The following is a 23,739-nucleotide window of genomic DNA, read 5'->3' as shown; positions in this document are numbered from 1 at the left end:
AACAGTGATCCTATTTAAATTGATAGCCACTTCAAATTAAAGTTAAGGTTTTGGAGGAGCAATCACAAAGCCTGATCGCAACCCCATATAGCATTAGTGGGCAGAGGTGAAAAGGTGTGGAGCAAAGCAGCCTATAAACCTGAAATTACAATTGACCAAAATAACAGCTCACTATTTTTAGAAGCTCGTGCAAAGGTAGCCAAAATGTGTGAATCAAGTCTTACAATTTAAAGGCAATGCTAAGAAATATTGAAGACGTATGTAATGTTAATTTTTGACTTTGAATAAAGTAATGAAAACATTTTTTTTTATAAACATCTCTCTCTCACTCCCTAAAACGGGAAACATTTAAATGATAAATGGACTCAAGCTATGTAGTTCTATTTCTATTCCCACCAACCACTCAAAGCACTTTACAGTAGAGCCACATTCAGTAGCTCACAGACATTCATCTGCAGATGCACAAATTGGTAGGCAACGTGGGGTCAATGCCTTGCCCAGGAGCACATCAATATGTGACAACAGGATGCTGCAATCGAAAACCTCTCAGATTACAAGTCAAACTAACCTACTGTGATTTCACTGTGTACCTAAAAGCATACAAGATTATGAAAAAGCATTTTTATTTAATCATCAACAGTAAAAAAATCATTAAAATTATTATCTTTCATTTTATTTTATTTTTACTCACGATTTTCTTTTTTACCCTTGACCCATGATGGCAGTCGCTCAAAAAGGTCAAGCCATGGTCTAAAAACAGGAAGTTGTGCCAAGGTTAGAAATGTTTTTTGGTTGAAAACCACATTTTTTTCATACCATTACTACAGTTTAAAGTCGTTTAAATAAGAAATCAGTCAAAACAACTGAAATGACCATAGTTGTTTTGGGCTTTATGGACCATGGAGTAGCACAGAGCTGCTCCTCAATAAAACTGCTGATGTGCACTGCTGGTCAGCTGCCTGAACCAGGAGTGCCACACTTCTTTCATCCTTACAGATAAATTCAACTGTTGGACATTTTTTCCCAAAGCACAGAAGGTATTGTGTGGAAACATGAAAACTGAAGGAGTGCCCTTATCACTCTTATTGGGATACCATTGTTTTAAAACTACAGTCGGCAAGTAACAGCTGGAATTACTGTAAAGGTACGTTCACCGATTGTGATCAAGGCGAATTTTCCACCAGATCCTCCAGAAACACCCCCTTTTTGCCAAGTACCACCATCGGTAGCTCCGTCTGGTCGACAGTCATGTCCAGCGGTACCTCTGTCTTTCCAAGACCCAGTATGAGGATCTGTCCCCCACATTAGGGGACAGATCAACCTCCAGCACATGAACTACAGGCGTCTTTTGTGGTGAAAACTGTTAATTTGCTCCTGAATGTGCGTTTACTTAGGGATAACATGTAAATCACTCACGCCAATCTCTGTGTTCGCGTTCAGTGTGAAAGTACCTTAAAGCAGCTGACTGCAGGTTGACTACCTTAACAGATAGCCTGATTAATAGCTAATGTCAGCTTTTTAGAATAGTCATTCTATACAGAATGGAACTACAAAAGTTATAACAGGCAAGAAATAAGAACTTAAAGACTAATTCAAACTATACTCTGTTCTGTTTATTATGCATTTTTGTTTAAGTTGATGCATAGAAAAACAGGAATTACATTACATTACATTGTGCCATAAAATTGTAATTTTTAGATGATTATTTTAAGATTTTTTTTATTGTTTTGTTTTAAATAAAAGGAATAAGATTGTATAATATGTTTTTGTTGAATCTTTTTTTTTGAAAATGTGCGATACCATTAAACCATGCTGTTTTCTCTAAAGAATAGGCGAGAACGCCATGCCAGCCTATGTCTGGCAGGAAAGGTCATGACCTTTTCTCTACTCCCCACTATCTCATACCTGCCATGTTGGACCTGATGTTTATCACAACCCTCTCCATCTTTCTATCAGATTGGCCCTTCCTCCTTATGATCTTGGTAACCAAGGTCTGCAGCAAGCGTGAGCATGAACCATGTTCATACCCAATGATGATTGTAAGCCGATTCATTGTGAAGCACTACCTTTTACTGGTTGAGGAAAAACATGATCTCAAAAAAATGTAGAGGCTGCAAGTACATTTTTTGTGTGAAAGAGACAGTTTTTAAGGAATAAATAATTGACTGAGGAAAATCTTAAATGTCCGACTTCAGGCTTTTCATTCACTTGTGATATCACTGTTTTCGTGCAGAATCCCACTCTCAGTCTGCCTCTAACTTGTTTCTTGACAGATTGTTTGGTTCATTTTATTGGTATATTGTCAGGATTTGATAAAAAATAAAAAATAGTCATGTCATCACAGATAAAACTAGGGGAGGCTGAGATCAAGGTGAGTGTTTCTGTCAAACTCCAACAAAGATGCTGGAAATCCTCCCTGGTAGATGACACCAGAACGTGGTGGATCCTATTTTCGCGTTTCAAATCTGAACATTTACCCAGCTGTGAGGCAGATAATCCTGTTCACTTCACTTGCTAAACAGGGAATCTGGCCCTATCTGGTTTCTTGCTGGCTCTTAATATGGAGCAATGAAAGTGAGGCTCAGCTGTTCGCAGCAGTTGGCCAGCTGAGACCAGAGATACGGGTAAAGACAAAAGGAGAATATTCAACAAGCAGCCTGGGACGTTCTCCAAGACGGCAACATCTTGCTTTGCTCAAAAAAACATCATATGATGTAGGAAAACAAAGCCAGGGAGAAAGAGTTGGAGGATCGTGGGTGGCTTTAGTGCACGAAGTTAGTCTACAGTAAAAAAAAAAAAAAAAAAAGTAAACCACTATGACTCCAGCAGCCAGGAGATGAAGTGCCAGACTAATGAACTAATCAGACAGTCATTAGTTACTATCAGCTGAAGCCCAATCCAGACATTTTTTTCTCCTTCCCTGCTCCTTCACAGCCAGAGAGAAGGGGAGCACGTAGGGAGCAGGATGCTCACTCAGCTGTGAAAGAGACTGTGTGTGTGTGTGGTTGTGTGTGTGGTTGTGTGTGTGTGTGTGCTGACCCTGCTGCTTGTGCTGCTTCACACTGAACTACACGAACCAGCGTGCGTGTTGGTGGTGCGTGCTTGCACCCATTAAACGCTGCGGCTTCTGCTGATGCTTGCCTGTCATAGCAATAAACTCAATCTAAAACCCTGAATGCAAAAAGAAATAAAGAACAAAGTACAAAGAAAGATGGCGGGGGGGGGGAGGAGGAGGAGGAGGAAGGGGGTTCCTGTGGTGGGTGGGAGGGACAGACGGTAAGAGGAATGAATTAGACAGTTGGGAGACAGTTAAAGCTGAGAGATAATATACTTGGATTAGCAAAGAGAGAGCCGGAGAGTAGGAGATGAAGTGGCAGAGATACGGAGAAGGGCAGTTGTGTAATCTTGGGCTTTAAGATGAGCCGGCTACCGCTGGGGTCAGTGCGGGAGCTCTAAATTACAGCGGATGAATAGATGGAGGGGATTGTGGAGAAGTAGGTAGCCTTAAGACGAGACTAACGATGACAGAGATAAAGATGTGTGCGAACAAGGGATCAAGACAATTACTGTTTATGTATCCGTGCGACAGCTGAGATCTGATCCCTCGCCCAAATACCCCTTGTTCAGATCACACAGAGAAGCATCGCAAATGTGACCAAATCTGAGACGTAAAATAATAAAAGCTCAGATAACGATAATCAAATTGAATGAAAATGGTCCATTTTATTTTTTTATCAGAATGTTTATATTAGACATTAACTTAGATTGAAAGAGCTGAAAAATAGCACCAAATAGGGCTGTACTTGTGCAGCACTTTATCAAGGCCTGACCCAAAGTGCTTTACACAACATTCAGTCATTCACCCATTAACACAGTGGCGGTGATGAGCTACATTGTAGCCACAGATGCCCTGGGGTAGACTGACAGACGCAAGGCTGCCATACGCCGCCAGTCAATCAATCTTGGAGGCTCATCAGTAGCTGACCGATCAGCGATTGTAAATTTTCCCAAAGAGCAGTGCCCCTTACCTACAGAAGCTCTTCCCTATTTCCCTCCAACAAGATCCCAGGATGTTCCATTAGGAACTCACTGTGGTCAGTGTCATCGGCAAACATTAATAAACGTTGTTAGTAGGGAAAGTAAAATCCAGAAATGTGTTATCCCGAACCATTAGAGGTTGTTTATTCCTTTCCCAAAACCTAAAAGGAGTCAAGTAAAATCGAAAAGATGGATATTCGGCTGATCAATGGGGAACTACTGCATGTTCGTTATTATGAAGGTAACTAAAATTTTTTTCAAAAATATTGTACAGTTAAGGGTTACATTAAAGCTATAGTTGGTAATCGTGTTTCGATACGATTTTAGTTATACTGGGTAAATCATCCTTCCATCCTGAAAGTAGTCAATACATTATGTACTCAGAGAAAGGATGTTTAAAAAAACAAACGATATCTGTGGAAGCTGCAGGCCTGTGAAAACTCTGACCAATCACACCAAAGAGCACTGATTGGTCAGAGTTCTGTCACATCAATTGGTGCCGACGGGCCCTCTGTCCAGCACAAAAGCAAGTAAAGGGTCTTCCCTGAAGACATGACGACAGAGATGGTTAGGGCTGGGATTTAAACTGGCAACCCGGGACAAACGCCTCAGCTCCTGCGCCACAGTCACCAACAATAATAGTGGGATTTCGCGAAAACAGATTTTATTCAAACATCTATGATCTGTATTGAGGTAGAAAGAAACAAAACCACATCAAAAAGCCGCTATTTCTTAATGAGCAAGTTTGTGGAGATATCCAGACCTTAGATAGAAGGAAAAAGGCTAAGATGTGACAAAACAGACCTTATCTTAAAACGGGGAAGACAGCATTTTAATTGATTAGCTGTTGGCTACCAAATAGTCTCACATATTCTTACCTTATAGTCCATAGATTTTCCCCAGGTGGCTTTGTTTCATGCTCTTTTTCTGTTCAATCAGTATTGGAAAAGCTGCAAAAACAGAAGATAGGGATAACTGTTTAGACAGCCTCTGAAAAAGCAACTGGATCCAATAAAAAAAAGACTGTGCCATAAAAGGGAGAAATACATTTTACACATATGAGGCGGTTAGATCTAAGTGCCTTAAAAGTGTTAATATTTAGTGCAATAGTTGCCTAAACAATGAGGGTGAACAGAACCTGGAGGAAATTATATAACAAGTGGTTAGAAAACATCACGGATTTAGGTTTATGTTTAGCTTTTGGGAGTATGAGTTGAAGTACCCATGAATAAAATAGCTACCTGTTTTATGTAAAGTAGCTTAAATAACCACTAGAAACATCTTTTTGAGTCTAATAACACAAGAAATCCTGAGAAACCATGTGCTATGTTCTTTCTTCTACCTTCCCCTGAAGTAAAGTCCGCATCTGGTAACATTGTATAGTCGATAAAGAAAGGTCTCATGGCATGGTTGAAATAAAACGGAGGCAAATTGTTGAAAGGTAATGTAGCTGAACAGCAATGATTGCCGCATCAGATCAAATAGAGAACATGGTTGGTAGTGCGGGGAAACTGTAGAATCCATGTCGGGTGGATGGTACAAGTTCCCCTGGACCTGAATACCAGCAGCAGCTCATAGTTAAAAGCCATGTCCTGCTCCAGCTGGCTCACATCTGTTCTCACATCTTTGTTTGTCTGTTTGCTTTCATGCCAATCTTAGAGATCTTCAAAATCAGATGACCCGGTTGGCCGTGGAAGGACTTCAACATGCGTTGCCTTGTTGAAAAGCTGTTCCAGGGTGGTGTCTCAGGAGGGCGGGAGATGCTGATAGAGGATGTCTGTAATGGTGTCAAGTCATGAGGCACCAAACCACTTCTACCAGTAATCTAAAGTCCATTAGTCACATCTATCTCTAGAATTGAGATTCTGGTCGCTGAGGTCCAGTGCTGTGTGTGGATTTGACGTGTCCCTGCTTCAACAGACCTGACTAATGATTTAGTTTATCCCCTCATACCGTCTCCAAGTTCTGCACGAGTCTGATAATGACCCAAATCAAAACAACCATCGTTGGAGCAGGGAAACGTCTAGTACAACATCGAGGAATAGAACTGCCCATCCCTGCTCTACAGCATTGGCACTCTGTGCTGCCAAAAGCACATCCAACGCTCATTTTAGGGGATGCAGAAGTCAAATTAATCTGGGAACATGACAGTAAGCTATTTAGTACTGTTCTCTGCCTCCCGGTCACAGTCACCACTTTAAACAGGCGGGAATATTAACTGCAGCCAACACATGGAACGGCAAACCTGTAATCCTGCTTTGCCATCGTCTAGAAGTCGATGTTTAATTTATCTATAAGAAATCTTTGGTATCTGGGGACGTTCACTCAGAGTATGACTGCTGGATGCTCAAGCAACTGCCTGATAGTGATACTACTTCACTTTTGATGTTGCCATGAGTCTCCTGTGCTGCCCATCCTAAGTGTGCCAGCCCATTTTATTTATAAACCCATCACTAGTCTTTATGTTTACCAAATTAAATCTAAATTCAGATGTGTGTGCTTATATGGCAGCCAATTTGGGATGCTAAGAAAGAATGCAAAGATAAAACAATATATGTAACATGAAACATCCAACATGCTGTGCGTTTGTAGCAAGCTGGCAGTATTGTTCTGGCTGAAATAAGATGATCATAATCATCATGTTAATGTACCTCAAAAGAAAGAAAACTTTTAAATTATTTTAGTTAGATTTTTGGTACAAATAGAACATATCTGTAATTTTCTTTTTAAATGTAATTTGTATCGACCGCCCACCTGTCGATTGCTTTTGTTGATGTGAGCGTTATAGGCAATGTAATTTTATTTCATGTGTGTAACAAACATCAGCGTCTCACAGGTTCCACTTATTGGATCAATGATCTATTAATATTAAATCACAGGTAAATAGCACGCACAGCTGGTGTGCTTTGGTTTCGTCTTGCATGGGAATTCATTTAGCCCACACAAGAGCTCCTCTAAGTCTGAAACACGTCCCTTTTATGGCTCACTATCTGATGCTGAGTAATTTCTTTTAAGAGCATTTAATTGTCAAGTTGGCATAAGCATTTTAAAAGCCAGTACAAATACCGTTCTTAGAGACATTTATAATTATTTCTCTATGGTTTATGTTTGTTCTGAGGCGACAGTGAGATAGGTGGACATCAGGTGCTGCAAAGTTCCCAATGCGGGCATTTTTCTGTCAATAGCTTTGACCAACAATAGGATTTTCCCCTATATAGCCCAAAAGAATAAATGTAGTAAAAATAAAACTAGGCTGTTATTACAAACACCTATTTTGCCTCAAATAATAGAGTTAACTGGCATTCTGCAAACCCCTAGAGCACAGAGAGAATAACTTAAAAACAGAGAGAGCAGACGTTTAACTAGGCTCTATATTCTGACCAGTAATAGCGGCTTTATCCCGAGCTCTTAAAAACAATCAATAGACTAATAACAAAGTACAGTTTGAAATAGAGTGGGTTGTAGCCACATATGGGTGCACTGGGGTGGTGGGAGCCAGGAGGGCCATCTTTTGCAACAGACTCATTTCAAAAAGCTAAATGTGTTTGTTTGTTTTTTTCACTCTAATCTTTATGATAGGATGCAAATAGCACTGGTGCATTGACCTGTGGCTCCCAGCGAACAACAGGCTTTTCTGTAACAAGTTTGTCTTTGTCGTCTGGTAGTGTTGCAAGTTAAAACTATATATAGTGTTACCTAAATCAGTGCCATGTAATTCTGTTGCGGTATAAAACACATTTAATACGATCTAATGCTGATACACACTCGACAATACCAAGTCCCAGTCCGATCAATGGCATTAATGTGCTTGAAAATGTAGTAGTTTTAAATTGCGGTAGAATAACACACAACGAGGTCTATATGATTACTTCCTCACTTGACTCACTCAAGCATGATTTTCTGAAAGCTGCAGCGTTAGTTTGGCTCTACTGTAACAGAAATTGTGTCCCAACATGAGCCTCAACATGTTGTTTCCAAATATTTATCCAACTCAGAAAATACAGCGACGGCATTTAATAAAGTCACACATTGGCCCTGCAGACAATGTTTTCGATGGACCTGGCGACAGAACTGGTACTACATTGTTATAGATGCTTTATCAAATATGTTCCGTGATCTGCAACAACTGCTGCAGATTGCTGAAGCGCTAGGTTAAAGTCTAAGTCGCACGTAAAATGTATTTTAACGCAGATGCATTCAAATACTCACCAGAGTAAAGAAATGTATATTATATGTGAATTATGTGCGCCATTTGAAAGTAATTTCGATAAAACTTGCCGTATATGCGATTGAGCCCAAACATTCCTCAATCGGCCGATCCAGTATGTGACGTCACACACAGAACGAGTACCGTGCATCCGGCAATAACACTGTCTGCTAACACTACGACTTTCATCGCTCGTGCCGTGAAGTGTGAATTGCATAAAACACTTTCGTTACTGCCTGCAATCCAGTCCTTTCGCGTTTCTTTTACGAATTTATCCCATTTCTTTTGGATCCTTCGGCCAAGTATGTAGCGCTACTTTCTGGCCTGCACTAGACCGCGGTGAAGTTGGTTTGACATTGAACATTCAAGCTCCGCGGAGTCAGCGGAGCACTCTTGAGAAACAAAAATCAAATCAGATTTGTTGACGGTCCCACCGCGTATGGGAGAAGGGAGCAGCTGAGAGACGCTGGCCGAAATCGGAGTCCTTCAACCGGATCAACAGTGAGCTAGATCCCGCTGACTCCGCGGAGCTTGAATGTCCAATGTCAAACCAACTTCACCGCGGTCTGCACTACAGCCACCAACTACGCACCTAGAAGGCATTTTATTGTGGACTTAGATCGGCGATTTTTTTTTAAAAGCGCTTGCTCAAAGTAGACGTGGATCAGCAGATTTGGTGTGTGAAAGAAGATCCCGGAAAACATGCATATATCCTGGTTCCCCGTACCGGTTGGGCAATGTAAACAATGTGTGTTTCTATGCAAGTTCGATTCGCGCGTTCTCGGTGTTCTTGAACTGACGTCACACTGTCGGAAATGGCCGATCGTAAACGGAGGCAGCCCTCAAACGCGGAATACCCTAATCGGTGTAAAAAATGTGCGATATTTCATATTTAAACTTAATTTGAACACTTTTGATAAATGAATATTCAAAGTTTACCTTGTTCTGAAAGTTATTCAACGGTTTTTAGGATATTTTTTCAGTTCAAGACTTAGACTTTAAGCATAGTCATGCTTCCTATCCGGTTTTAATATGACCTATTGACACCTGTCCATATGGCATAACTCAGTGTTATACCAGCTACTTATGAGAGGACCAAACTTACAAAGCTGTTCTTCTGCTTCGGCAACTGATCATCATAAAATCTAACGACTGCCGTTTCAGCGCTGCTCTGTGCAGCTCTCCCCTAAATGGACTGCCCGTTGATGACACAAACAGATAGAGAGCTGCTAATAAAGTCTCACTTTCACTGTGAACATCGTTGTAAAGAACAAAAACGGCTTAAATAGATGGAACTCCGTGGCGATTCTTCCCTATCTGTTGGGCTCGAGGGGATCTTGAAAACCAAGCGGCGACAAACCGGGAGCCTGGGAACAATAAGAGCCTCGCGAAATGACACACACGTCAGCCTTCTATTAAACTTACTAGATGTACTTCTGTCATCCCGCGCCATTAGCCCAACAATGATGGTTGGAGGTAGAGACGAAATTGTGGTGACTCAGAGCAGGTCGTGTTCACTTAACACACAATGTGTTTATCTGCTCTGATGGAGACTTCACAAAGATCTCATAGAAGAAGACATTTTGATGAGCGACACAAAGCAGGGCTATAATTGGACTTTGTGAGTTCCCTGTTATGAAGCGCGACGTTTATTGGTAAAACGACGTATCCCGCATGTTTCAGTCAGACTTTACAGCAAAACTAAAATCTGTGGGGTCGGTGGGTGGGTGTTAACATTCCTTAAAGCAACAGCTTAAAAACTAGATGCCTTCATACAAATGAACATACTTTTGATCATTACAGGGACATTTATATTCCATAGCAACAACTTCTTATTATTAGTAAACACTAATTGTGTTACCTTGGAAATACTCTAAGAAACTTACCCCTTAGAAAAGCCTCGATTTAAATGACTTTGAATGCTCTAAACCACAATGTTACTGTTTACTGAAACTTCATTACAGCTTGCTTCCTAAATATAAAAACTTGCTTTTCTCAGGGAGAACAGTGTCTAGGTAAATAGCCATTAGTGAACACTGTAGCTCGTCCAATCTGTTAATAAGGTGACCTATTTTAAATCTTGCCATCTACTTTGTTTACTATTTAGTAGTTTCATCTGGGGATACAGCAAAAGAAATGCTGCCCAATCTTTTTTTGTGCCTTATAGGAGCAATTATTCCATAGACCAAATCGTGAAAATATTTATTATTTAATTATGAGGGGAGGAAAAATAGAGCCGCGTTTGAATTTGGAATGGATGCCAAAATATTCCGATTTGTTGAATGAATCCCTTTCGACATCAGCTCAGCCTGTGTTTTGTTTACTTTCTTGTTAGATCTGCACGGTTGTAGGATTGTGAGAGCTGGCAGTTCTTGCGGTTGATTAATATCTAACGTTAACCTGCGTACGCTTGCCAAGTGGTAGCCTCTTTGTTCTTGCCACAAAATCAAAGAGCCAGGCTGAAAGAACCTGAGCCGAAGTGACAGCCCCTGTGATCAATTGCACACCACTTGCCAAAAAAATGCGACATTAAGGGCTTGAGTGACTCTTAGAGGGAGACTAGGTCTGCCACTTTGTGTCTTAGTATTCACACCCGTTCACTGGGTGTGAATACTTTTGCAAAGCAATCTGACTTTTCTGAATTGGACTGAATTAGACGGTAACTGTTTAGATGTAAATTACGTATTTATTTGGTTTTGTTCTTGTAAACACTGGCTCTAGAAGATCTAGGGGGGGGGGGAGAAAAGCATTTGTAATGGAGTTGATCTTGCCGGTCATCTCCACACCTGTGCCTTTTGTCTCCATGTTGCAGAGAAAGAAAACTAATCAATACGTCCAATCAATGGCTCCAAAGGTTTAGCCTAAGCTCTGCTCTATTCTCTGTTGGCTGTCACTCACTGCCGGCTGGCCAGACACATCTCTCCAGCAGAAGACAGCTATTCTCTTAGTGACGTCCAAATGTCTGTGGAAAACAAAGCAGTCCGTTACGAAGGATTTTGACAGGAGGCTATGTTGTGTTTTGAAGGCCGGAGTGTACGGATCTGAGCTTTCAATAGGTTGAGGAAGAAAAGACGGTCGGGGGGGGGGGGAGGCGTGGTGACGGAGGTGGCTCTGCTGAGGAGCCACGCTTGCGAGAACAGACGATTGCAAAGGCAGCACTCAGGAAATCATCAAACAGCAGTCGGTTAAGGGTTTCTCTTGTTCCGCAGCGCGCAAAGGGACCCAGATGATGTGACACCAGGCTGAGCCGATGAATGCGACTTTTGGCTCCGGTTATAGATAGTCCCATTTTGCTCGACACGGGCCGCCTTTCTTCCACTGGCAGCGAGCTGAATGGGGGGCTTGGCATTTGAAAAGAAGCCGAGAGATTTGCTGGCGGATTAATCCTTTCATTAGGGGAAAGTGAGACGCTAATTGCGGCAACAGCTGCATCTCTCATGTTTACCCGGCTGACGGTTTAAGCGCCCATCCCTTTAAACGGAAAAAAGCAATTATCAATAAATGCGGGGCAATCTCGCTACGATGAACTGAGCTCAAATTAGGCCTTCCTCTTTTTTTCAGCGCCGCGCACTTGGGTACGCAAACATCTGCGCTGGCTAGCAGCACGTGGCTCCGAGTGGCATTGTCAACCCAAGAAAGACCAAACACTTGACTTTGCGCGAGCGAGAGCTCCAAGGGAGATGGATCAAAGATGTTTTAGCTGGTGAGGAGAGGGTGCAGGGATGAAGCGGGGTGAAAAGGGCTTGTACAAGTGAAGAAGAATCGGGAGTGTTGACACACAACAGAGCTAAGTTTGCCAGAAAACCAGAAGTCGAATTACATGGGTAACTGAGTCAGAGTAGTTGTCTATACCCTTGAGCATGACTGTAGGATATAGAGAAATATCAAGAGAAACCAACCAAAAAAAAAAAAAATGAGATAGATAGAAAGAGAACGTTGTTGAGGAAGTGGGGCAGGCACAGAGGTTGAGAAACTAACAGGAAGACTGAAAACCCGGGAAGCGGGGAGTCTGACAGAAAGAAGAGATGGATGGAGGATGAATAAAGTAGGGGGCACTGTGTTAGTAGGAGGAAAAACAGAACCTGAGGAGCCGAGCAAGGCCCAGTAACATTCACTGTTAGAGCCGATCAATTTCCCGTCCCCTCAATAATTGATGTGATGAGCACAGGGGGGCTGTTATCTGTCAGGCTCGAACAACCGAAATGCAATTCCCACTGGGACGCCCCCCCCCCCCACACACACACACACACACAGACCTACGCGAGCACAAAACATCCCAAATTTCACCACACTACACATACCCGCAGCACAGCTGAGGAGCTAACCTTGAGACGTGCCATGGCTAAAGGAACAGAGAGATGAAATTAAACAGAAAAGGGAAATTGTTTGGGCTCAATGACACTCTTACTGTCATCCTCACGGTCACACTGCATTTTTGCCACCGACGCTTTCATTCATCAACCGAGGGCTTTTTTTGCCATCTTACATGCAAAGGCGTTAGGCGGGTCTTTTCTCACGTCCTTGTGTTGCGTCCTTTTAATCTCACACCCTCCATCTTTCACTGGACTCACAAATCATGTCACACACATGCGCATTTCGGCATACACTCCTGCCTGCACTTTTGACCTATTGCCAGTAGAGACACACGTGTCTGTCTGCCTGCTCACAGTCCCAGTCAGAAGTCTAAGTCCACTTACTATGCACAGGAATCTCATATTAATTTGTGTTTTTTAAATATGCATTTGAACAATTAACATTTGCAGCACGAACTGATGATAGAGCTCATTTAAAAGATTCAGATAAAACTGAAATTGTTTTTAAGAGTTTGTGCCTATTTCAATAGGGTTTTGGTCAGGGCCTTTCTAGAAGCTTAATGTTAGCTTGCTTTATCCAGCAAATCATGGTTTCAGCTCTGCCTTTGGGATCACTGTTTTGCTGAAGCACCCACTGAGCCCATGTTTAAACACTGTGACCCAAGCTGCTACCCTTAGATGTGGAAGAATTCACTACAATGCTCAAGAACAACCCAGGAACCACTATAGCTCAAGCCTAGCGCTACACAGAACTGGCTGAAAAGTATCACCATCCAGAGTGGGTACAGACCAGGGAAGAAGCATCTGCTTCAATATCGATCAAGTTTAACTGCAATTTGTTCAAATAGAGAATGAAGAAGAGCATGGTGAGGCTTTCAAGCCCATGAGCACTGTACCTACAATAAAGCATCATGTTGAGGATCTGTTTCACTTACAGTGCACAAAGTGGATGGAAAGAGGACAACCTTCAATTTCTCTGACCTCACCTAAGATTAACAGCCAGGTGTTTGAAACCTGGACCAGTTTGTGTGCTCCAGTCAGACAAGGATCCCAACTGCACATCAAAGCGGGTTTAGGAAGGGATGAAGGAAGCCAACATCAAACTTGTAGGACCCCCCTGACATGTTGAACATTTATTCATTTTTTCTTAAAAGCCAAGTCTTAGTTTATGTTTAAGGATCTATCAGACGTTTTTATCCAAATCGGCTTACAAATGAGGATATATTGATGCAGTTATTATGAAAACTAACAAAAAAAAAAGACTATTTAGACGGAAGACCATTAGTCAGGTAATATGGAGAGAAGAAGGAGAGAGTAGCAGCAGAGAGAGTACGGAAGCACAGGGTAGGTGTTGGGGTAGGAGATGCACTCTTAAGAGCTGAGTCTTTCAGAGCTTCTTCAAGATAGACAGGAACATCCCTGTTCTGGTGGCACTCAGTACGTCCTTCCACCATCATGGAACGACGCACGAAACAACAAATGAAAAGAGTCTGCATTGTCTTGAGCGTGCTGTAGGCACTTATTTGGCACAAAACCAATGAAATATGGCAGTTTTGACCATAAATGCTCAAAAAAGCTTGTATGGGGTTAAGTGTATATATGAATCCTTTTGTTTTTGTGTAGATTGTTGTTTACAGACATCACTGGAGCTGTAATCTGTGTGATCCGTCCCAACAAGGAACAGTATAAAAAATTATTTAAAGGCCCCGAATGAAAGACATGCATGGCATTGTTAGGGGGGGATACACACTTCTGAGCTGCACGAAAAGACACGGAGACGAGCTTCAGGCTAGGTAACAGTTATCAGGAGCGTCAGGCAGGCATGTGGAAGAAGCCGCCGCGTGACAGTGCACAACAGCAACAAGCTCCCGTTCAGCCCGAATCTATCAGGACCTCCTCATGTCACTTTACCCAGATGTGTCACGCCCGAACACCCACTCACTCCCCACGCTGTGGCTTCATCTCCAGCTGTACCTCGTGTAATTACGCCAAAAGAGGCGCAGCCCCACTTACAGACATCTGATTGACTCCATACGCGTGCGCACCTACGGATCAGAGGCGTATCTGATCGCTCGCCTCTCCTCCGTGCGTCTGCTGACATTTACCACATTGCGTGTCACGGCATATTCGGCGCAGGTGCACACAAAGGGACTGTGACAAAAGTGGAGCAGAATGTATTAGCGTGTGTGTTGTTAAGAGAACACAGGAAGGGCTAGCCTCCGAGAGGAGCCTGGCACCCCGGCTGCACGGGAGTACAGCCGACAACGACGCAAGCTGAAATAATGCGGGGGGGGCGTCGGTCGTGTCAGGCTGAGAAATTCTGATTAGGTGTTCGGAGGTATTTCAGCTTCCCAACCGAGAACAAAAAACATTTCAGACTGAAAGGCTGTAAAACATAAATAGCCTTAAAATTTATGAGTCAGATCGTGGGAGTCAGCTGAACACGGGCAGCGCAGTCATCGTCACGGCATGTGTCCAGAAAAGAGGAAAACTTGAAAGTGCTACCGTGGCAAAAGGGGGGTGGGGGGGGAAGATAAGAGACCCAAAACATTTTCAATGCACAGTTGTCATGTTTAGATAAATCTGCTTTATTCGCTTCTGGATAGGAAGGAAGAAGGCCCCACACAGCCTAAGGAACAGTCTCCCTGCAGTGTCATACTTGAATTTATGATAGGTGACAACTTTTAAATTATGTGTCATTCATGGGGGTAAACAGAGAGGAGCCACGGGAACCGCTGAGTGATGTGAGAGAAAAGCTATAATTGCTTCTAAAAGAGGAGTGAGATGAGACAAAATATTATATTCCTCCCATGGACTGAGACATGTCCAGGAATAGTTTCAAGCACACGTTTTAGTTTCTAAACGCACTTTTTCTTTTACTTCTGGTTGCTGTAAGGAGATGAGGAACTGGACTGGAAATGATGTCGTCAAAAACAAACATTTGTGACAGGGATTAGAGCTTAGTCCCGACTTCAGAGCTGATGAGAAAGATAGAGACTGAGCACTGCAAAAACGGAACTTAAAATAAGTAAAATGTTCTTAAAATGAGTGTATTTGTCCCTGAGTTGAGCAGGTAAATAAGATGATTTGCCAATGGAATAAGAGTTTTGCACTTAAAATAGCAACAACTTATCTCCATCATCTTGTTTCAAGTGCAGGATGTCTAATTATCTTATTTTAGGGGTCAAAATACTCATTCCATTGGCAAATAATCTTATTTACCTGCTCAAATCAAGGACAAATACACTCACTTTAAGAAAATTTTACTTATTTTTAGATCCGTTTTTGCAGTGAGTGAACTGTTCTGCCTCTTTAAAATCAAGCTACACCAAATTCACTCTACTTGTTGCTTTGTAACCTGGCCCATTTACCCCGGTAGACATAAATACAATTCACTACCACCAACTGCTTTCATAGGTCACCTACATATCTATAATGAGGACATGTAGGTGACCGCCACAAGACCACAAGTGTATAATTTAATCTCAGTGTGAATACAGCTAAGAGATCAGGAACACTGCAAAAAGGGAACTAAAAATAAGCAAAAATTTCTTGAAATTAGTGTATTTTACCTTGATTTGAGCAGGTAGATAAGACTATTTGCCAATGGAATGAGATTTTTGCACTTAAATAGGAACAATTCATCTCTAAAATAAGATAATTAGACATCTTGCACTTGAAATAAGACGATGGAGATGAATTGTTCCTATTTTAAGTGCAAAAATCTTATTCTATTGGCAAATAGTCTTATTTACCTACTCTAATCAAGGAAAAATATACAATGATTTCAAGAAACATTTTTGCTTACTTTTAGTTCTGTTTTTGCAGCGAATAAAGTAGTGGAGAGATTTAAAGGAAGTTTCGACTACAGAACAATATACTTAGATTTGAATATATCATATCAGTCTATTATCAGAAAGTATATAAAGAGTTTGGCACAGTTCGAAACCTACCAACACCCGGACGTGTGCCAGGTCCTAAAAAGCCATTGTTTGAAGAAAGTCAGAAGGTCGTTTTGCATTTTTGCCATAAGAGCGGTAGGGCAGAGCAGGAGACTCCTGTCTCATCTGGTTAGATGAGACAGGGTTATCCTGAAAGAAAACCTGATGGAGTCAGCAAAAGACTTGAGACTGGGGCTGAACGAGGTTTATACGGCCAGAGCCACAACAGCGCAGTTTGGATCAAAGAATATTGACGTGTTAAGAGAGGCCCAGTGGAAGTCCAAATCTAAATCCAATTAAGAACCTGTGGCAAGACTCGAAACTTGCTCTTCAGACACTGTCCATCTTGTAAAGCTGGTAGAGATATATACTTGTAGCAGTGTTAGTAAAAGGAGGTCATACAAAACAGACATTTTTGGGTGATGAGGGAGGGTAAAAAGCAATTGCATGCCATACTTTTGAGACTTTTATGTGTGGAGTATATTTTTGGTGCTGCTTTGCAGTTATGTGCTTCTTTGTCGTAGTCTATCCCAAGAAATCCCAATAATTTGCAAGATTATGTAAGATAAAACTGGTAAAAGAAAAATTATACCTTTGCAATATATATGTGTGTGTGTGTGTGTGTGTGTGTGTGTGTGTGTGTGTGTGTCCACCGTGCTGTCATGTTTTAACATAGCAAAATGACTGATCTACCCTTTCAAAGCCAAAGGTTTAAGAGACTTAACTAACACATATTCAATGTGTTTTTAGTCTGTTTCTCCGTTCTGAGCCAGGATTAGATTGACAGTTTGCTTGGAATATGTTCCTTAATGTGCTTGCCAGGATTGACTGCAAAGTGGCTTCAACCAGGGAATATCTGAAAATGTTAAATGACTGGAGCTTCTCATTGACTGGCAACATGTCCATGTGTATACCCAGCCTCTGGCCTGACGACACGTCGAAACAGGAACCAGCCTTCCAGGACGAGCAAATCTGACGAAAGCATTTAACAGTTATTTATGTAGTCCTGGATAAAGGGATATTTTCTGATTTAAAATGCAAAATTATTCTTCTAAATCAGTGACTACTTCTATACCCCATCTGCATGCTCCATTTCCATTTTTGAGACCAACATTTCTCAGGGTCTTAAAATAGTCTTGCACCATGTATAAAAATAGTTGAAATCTGAGAACAGATACAATAAGGTGGGTGGAGGGGTGGTATGATAATACAAGTATCAAGGCATTTCTAGGACAGGGCCGATGTGCAAAATTGCTTCTCGGGAACTGAGTCTGACTCCCAGGTGAGCAGCTCCCACATGGCAAAGACGGGGGGAAAAAAAATAAAATAAAAGCCTAAAGTCCACTTGATAAGAGACAAATGACAAGACTCTTAAAAAAAAAAAAAAGCTTTTAGCGTGCCACGGCACATGCATCACAGAGTGGAGCAGATCCTCCATCTGAACCGTGCTCTGTCAAGTTCAAAGCGCGGCTCCTGAGCGCTTCCGAATCCCAGCCATGTAGGCCAGGCCAAAACAAATGGGATGTCAATGCAATAATAAACGAGCTTTGTGTCTGAGTGCGACCATGATAATTAGTCTCAAGATGTTGTGTTGGTAGAGAGAGGGCTCATAAAATATAGAGGCCTTTTGGCGCGCACTCAAGAACAAATCTGTATTCTAGGAGTGTGAGCTGTTACACTAATGTTCGACACAGTTCCAATCTGGCAGAGGCACGGTCGGAAAACTTTGTTTGGAGGAAAGATGCTGATGGTTCCGGGCGAGAAGGATTACCGAGTCGGCGCACGCACACAGATGCACATGCAGCCACGCCTCACCCTCCACTCTGAGAAAGGAAGAAAAAAAAAAGGGGAAAAAAATAATAAGAGTCCCTTTTGTTGACACGATTGCCAGTTACGTTCGAGAATCACGAATCAAGGTTCCCGACAAAAATTGGGGTCGGCGCTGAACAGCGGAGCATCCCTGGGTCGGTGGAAGACGATAATGACGTTTATAAAGTGGAAATCCACAACACGAGATTCCCTCTGTGCCCCCCCGGAGCCCACCTGTCGAAGGAAGCTTCTGTTGTGACCGAAATGTGAAAAGGTCCGCTCTGCAATTTTCGCAGGGGAGCTGTGTCACATTGTGCGGCGGAGCGGACGAACGGGAGGCGGGCGAGACGTCGCGCATAAACTCCCGTGCCATTTACCGCCGGATGCATACAAGAGACACACTCCTGCGGGCCGACGCGATGAATTATAAGATTATCGTCCCGCTCTTACGACGCCAGCAGGTGGACGCGCTGACATTTTGACAGCATTAAATCGCCTCCATCTCGGGCTCTTCTGTTTGCTCGGGGGAGGCGAAGAAACCTCCAGCGGCTGAAAGGCCCGCTGCAAAACACCGATGTAAAAATAAAAGGTGTCGCTGCCCGTCGGGTGGGCCGAAAGCGCCTGGTGGGCTGCTTTGCACAAATTGTCACACAGTGTGGATTCACAGCTTCAACTCCTCTGCCATGACAACCCCTTCTGAGGAAGGAAAAGCACATATTAGCCATCCCCCAGAGGAGGAACGGTAAATAAAGGAGGATATTAGACATTGTGTAATTTCTCTCTACCTTTTTGTCTCCTTTCTGTCTGCTCTCTGCTGTTTTTTTTTTTTTATTCCCAGACCATTAATTATGCATAAAAATACATTATTTCTGAATAACACATAAAAAAAACCTGCATTGCAATCAACATAGACGTCAAGGGATATATTTCGTGTTAAATGAAAGTGTGACTTTATGCCAAATACTCAAGAATCTAAAACAACTATGAAAAAGCAGATGCAGGAGCTTAAGCGAAGATCGAAGTCAAGTTGGCACGTTAACGTCCGTTTAGCTTTGACTACCGATGAAGATAAACAGCCTGGGATATTTAACTTTGTTTGTATAGCCATGTGTACGTGTAAAAGGTACAGCCACACAAAAATCTCAGAGAAACCGAGGATTTTATAAACAACCGTTCACAGAAGAAAACGGAAAGCGGTGTGTTAAACTCAGCTGTCCAAGCGCTGACTGTCAGTTAGAGATCTGTGCCAGGGACATTCAGGAAAGAGAAAAAAAATAAAATAAAGTACTTTTGCAAGAAGTCTTGGGATATCCTTCGAACGCTTTCTGTCTGCATGAGTGTCTAGCTGCAGGCGGTTTTGACTTTAGCTGCAGAAAAAAAAAGAGAGAATCTCCGATAGAAAAATATCTCAAGACCAAGAACAAAAAGTCAAATGTCAAGAAAAAAACTATTAACACGGTTGTGTAAAAATATCACACATGTAGAACATGAACATCCTTTATTTATCCCACAGTAGGGAAATGAAGGAGTAATATAAGTACCAGCGCACTAACACTTGTCTTCACCTTTCAGTGACTCCAATTCAGACTCGACACTTTTTTTTATTCGTGTGAAATCTTCGGTAAACATCATAGTTTTTGGTCCATTCTCTTTCTTTTCCAGGAAGTCATATTTTCTAAATTCCCAGTCAAAATGTCGACAAGTTAGCATCAGCGCTAAATTGTTTCAGTTTTCAGTTTAAGTCTGGCTAGCATTTAATCATCTCTTATTCAAAATCTAAAATATTTATACCCACTATACCTGAAGTGGGTAATGCTGGTTTGAACAGAGGTATAAAGAATAGTTTGAGATTTAGTAAAACCTTTGGTTTATTTGTGAAAACATAAAAAGAGACATTTTTATTTAGAACCACCTCAAATCTTAGTTTTCTCCTAAGTATTGTAAAATAGTTTTCCATTTAAATATTGCTGCCATTAGCTTTATGGTGTCTCTGTTGTTTTGTTTTTCACAATAGAAGCTACACCTGGTCTATTGTTTCTATGTTTAGCTGTCAGCTTCCTAAAAAGTGCCGTGGCTGTAAACAAGCTCAAGCTTTCTCTCTGGAGTGATGATTGTCATGGTTTAGTTTTGATTCGGCTTTTGTTGCCATTGGTTTTCGGTTTTTCCACCTTGTTTTAGTTTTAGTTAGGGGTTAACTTTATTTATTGTTTTTAGTTTCTCCTTCCCCTCACTTCAGCCTTCCCTTCCACCCAGCCTTCACTTCACTCTCCTTGCAGTCAGTCACACCTGTTAGTAATTATTCAGTCAGATGCATGTCACCTGTTAGTCTTCCTATTTAAACCTCCCTCTGCCTCACTTTAGTGCTGGTCCGTCTTCTGTATCATCCACTCCATGCCAGTCCTCGTCCTTGCCTTGGAAGGTCTATTTCTGTTTTCAGAGTTAAGGTTAGTTTTGCCACGTTGAAAGACTTTGTGCCACACCGTTGTTCTTGGGAAGTTCTGCTCTGTGTTCTGGTGTCCCCAGTGATTTGCTAACCTGACTAGCCGCTCTGAGAAGGCTCTGCTCTGTGCCACCCCACTCAGCGTTGTTGGACTCTCTCTCTCCTGGCCGTCAGCCCCTGCCTTCACCTGCACCCCTGAGCCGCTGTATTCCTGCACCTCTGGTTACATCTTCCATCAGTCATCTACCCTTCAATAAACCTCTCAAACTTTTGTCCTGTGTGTGTTCTGAGTTCATCAATAAACAAATCCTGACAGTACGGACCAGCCAAAAGGATGAACTCAGACACCACATGGAACTTACCTGCAGGGGCTGACACCCCGGAGATCCGTGCATACCTGGACATGTGCGAACGCCTGATGAAAGAGAGGTACGCCAGGATGGCTTCTGCCCAGGACCCTGCGCCGCCGATCAAGGCCGACTCCACTCCCCAGGTGTTCTACGTGGGCGTTGTTGCCGCTACCCCAGGGCACGAGAAGAGAAGCCGCAGATCCCTTCATCGCCTATGTCACCACCTCTATGACTCGCAGCTGGCTCCCCGAGTAAAGCTCAATGTTCCATCCATCAGAGCCCCACATGTCGAGGAGGACCAGCTGTGGAGCTTCTATTACGGTGACCGGGACGACCTTCTTCCCCGTGGGCCTGCAGCCACCCCTCTGACAGCCTCTGTACCCCCGTCTGGCTCCTCCCGGCTAGGACGCCGGGCACTCCGACGCTTTAAGGCCTCCGAAGACTCGCTTCCGCTCAGGTCCCGTGAGGGGGTTCAGGAGGACCCGCCCTCTGAAGCCTGTAGCCCGGCAGCGTCTGAGGTAGCTGAAGAGATGGTTCCGCCTCCACCCGAAAACTCCACTCTGCCGGCCACCGTAAGCTTCGCTCTGCCGGCCGCTGAAAGCTCCGCTCCGCCGGCCGACGCAGATCAGCCCGAGGCCTCCGAGGAAGCCGCCCTGCCTCAGGCCGAGGCCTCCGAGGGAGCCGCCCTGCCTCAGGCCGAGGCCTCCGAGGGAGTAGTTTCGCCTCAGGCCGAGGCCTCCGAGGGAGTAGTTTCGCCTCAGGCCGAGGCCTCCGAGGGAGTAGTTTCGCCTCAGGCCGAGGCCTCCGAGGGAGTAGTTTCGCCTCAGGCCGAGGCCTCCGAGGGAGTAGCTTCGCCTCAGGCCGAGGCCTCCGAGGGAGTAGTTTCGCCTCAGGATGAGGCCTCCGAGGGAGTAGTTTCGCCTCAGGATGAGGCCTCCGAGGGAGTAGTTTCGCCTCAGGATGAGGCCTCCGAGGGAGTAGTTTCGCCTCAGGATGAGGCCTCCGAGGGAGTAGTTTCGCCTCAGGCCGAGGCCTCCGAGGGAGTAGTTTCGCCTCAGGATGAGGCCTTAGTTGATGCTACTCCTATTTCTAGTTCGTCGTGCCGGGGTCGTCCTCCACGACGCCCGCACCAGACTTTCCTGTTCGGCCGGAGCCAAAGACTGCGGACTCCGGGCCGCTCAACTTTGCTTCGTCGGGGCCGTCCACAACGGCGCCCGCCTCTGACTTTCCTGTCCGGCCGGAGCCGCAGACTGTGGACTCCAGGCCGCTCGACTTTGCCTCGTCGGGGCCGCCCACCACGGCGACCGCCTCTGACTTTCCTGCTCGGCCGGAGCCGCAGATTGCGGACTCCGGGCCGCTCGTCTTTGCCTCGTCGGGGCCGTCCACCACGGCGCCCGCCTTTGACTTTTCTGTTCGGCCGGAGCTGCCGACCGCGGTCTCCAGGCCGCTTGACTTTGCCCCGTCAGGGCCGCCCTCCTCAAGGGCTTAGTCGGGCGATGCTGCTCCGCCGCCTGCCTCGTCCAGGACGACCTCCACGAGAACTCTTGCGGCTTAGCAGCCGTCTTTGCCTACGCCCTTAAGGCCAGTGCTTTCTGTTTTACTTTGTTTAAGCTCGGCTTTAGTTTTGATTGATTTAGAATTCCTCAGTTTAGAATTATTTAGGGGGGTCTTTGTTTTCTTAGAGTACTTAGTCTCTGTTTTGCTTTGTTTTTTCCAGCTCTGTTTTAGGAGTCTAGATTTTGCCTTAGTTTTCTAGGTTTGCCCAGCCTTGTCATTTTAGCTTTAGCTCTCTGGTTGTCACGTTAGTGTACTTGTTCAAGTCCTAGTTTTTCTTGTTTTTTTCCTTCATTCGTAGTTAGCTTTAGTTTCATTTTCTGCTTTAGTGTTTTGATTTTATGTTTTGCCTTAGTTTTTCTTTTGTGGTGTTATCCCTGCTCTAGTTTTGCCTTATTTTCTAGTTCTTGGTTTGATTCTTTATTTTTGTCCTGCGCTTTTAGTTTCCAGCGCTCCTTAGGTCTTAGCGCTCACTTAGATTTCTGACCCCTGGCCCTGAGCTGTTTCATGCTCCTTAGCTTTGGCTGGTTCGAGCTTCCTTGGTTTTTGTTTTGGCCTCTTAGTTCCTTAGTCCCCTGGCGTGTTATGACGCCCTCTGTTTCTCGGTTCTCTGGCGTGTTAGGACGCCCACTGATTCTTGGCTCTCTGGCGTGTTAGGACGCCCTCTGATTCTCGGTTCCTCGACGTGTTAGGACGCCCTCTGATTCTTGGTTCCCCGGCATGTTAGGATGCCCTCTGATTTGTGGTTCCCCAGCGTCTTAGGACGCCCTCGGTTCCCCGGCGTTTTAGTACGCCCTCCGTTCTAGTTCCTTGGCATTTTAGATGTTTCTGCTTCCCTTGTGCCCCGGCGTTTCCCTCACGCCCCGGCGTTCTCTTCCCCAAGCCCCGGCGTTTCCCTCACGCCCCGGCGTTCTCTTCCCCAAGCCCCGGCGTTTCCCTCACGCCCCGGCGTGTTCTTCCCTCTGGCGTTGTCGTACGCCTGTTCTTCCCTCTGGCGTTGTCGTACGCCTGTTCTTCCCTCTGGCGTTGTCGTACGCCCGTTCTTCCCTCTGGCGCTGTCGTACGCCCGTTCTTCCCTCTGGCGCTG

General features: G+C 43.9%; 1 protein-coding gene across 1 annotated transcript in view; it reads right to left on the bottom strand.

Annotated features, from left to right (window-relative positions):
- The window catches only part of LOC118556295, a 97,379-nt gene that overhangs the window by 55,202 nt on the left and 18,438 nt on the right, over positions 1-23,739 (bottom strand). Inside the window, exon 2 of the mRNA XM_036130203.1 lies at positions 4,917-4,988. The gene's annotated coding sequence lies outside the window, so the exon portion shown is untranslated. The remainder of the gene's footprint in view (positions 1-4,916; positions 4,989-23,739) is intronic.

This window comes from Fundulus heteroclitus, unplaced genomic scaffold (assembly GCF_011125445.2).
Source record: "Fundulus heteroclitus isolate FHET01 unplaced genomic scaffold, MU-UCD_Fhet_4.1 scaffold_297, whole genome shotgun sequence".
Classification (NCBI taxonomy): domain Eukaryota; kingdom Metazoa; phylum Chordata; class Actinopteri; order Cyprinodontiformes; family Fundulidae; genus Fundulus; species Fundulus heteroclitus.
This window is presented reverse-complemented; position numbering and strand designations above follow the sequence as displayed.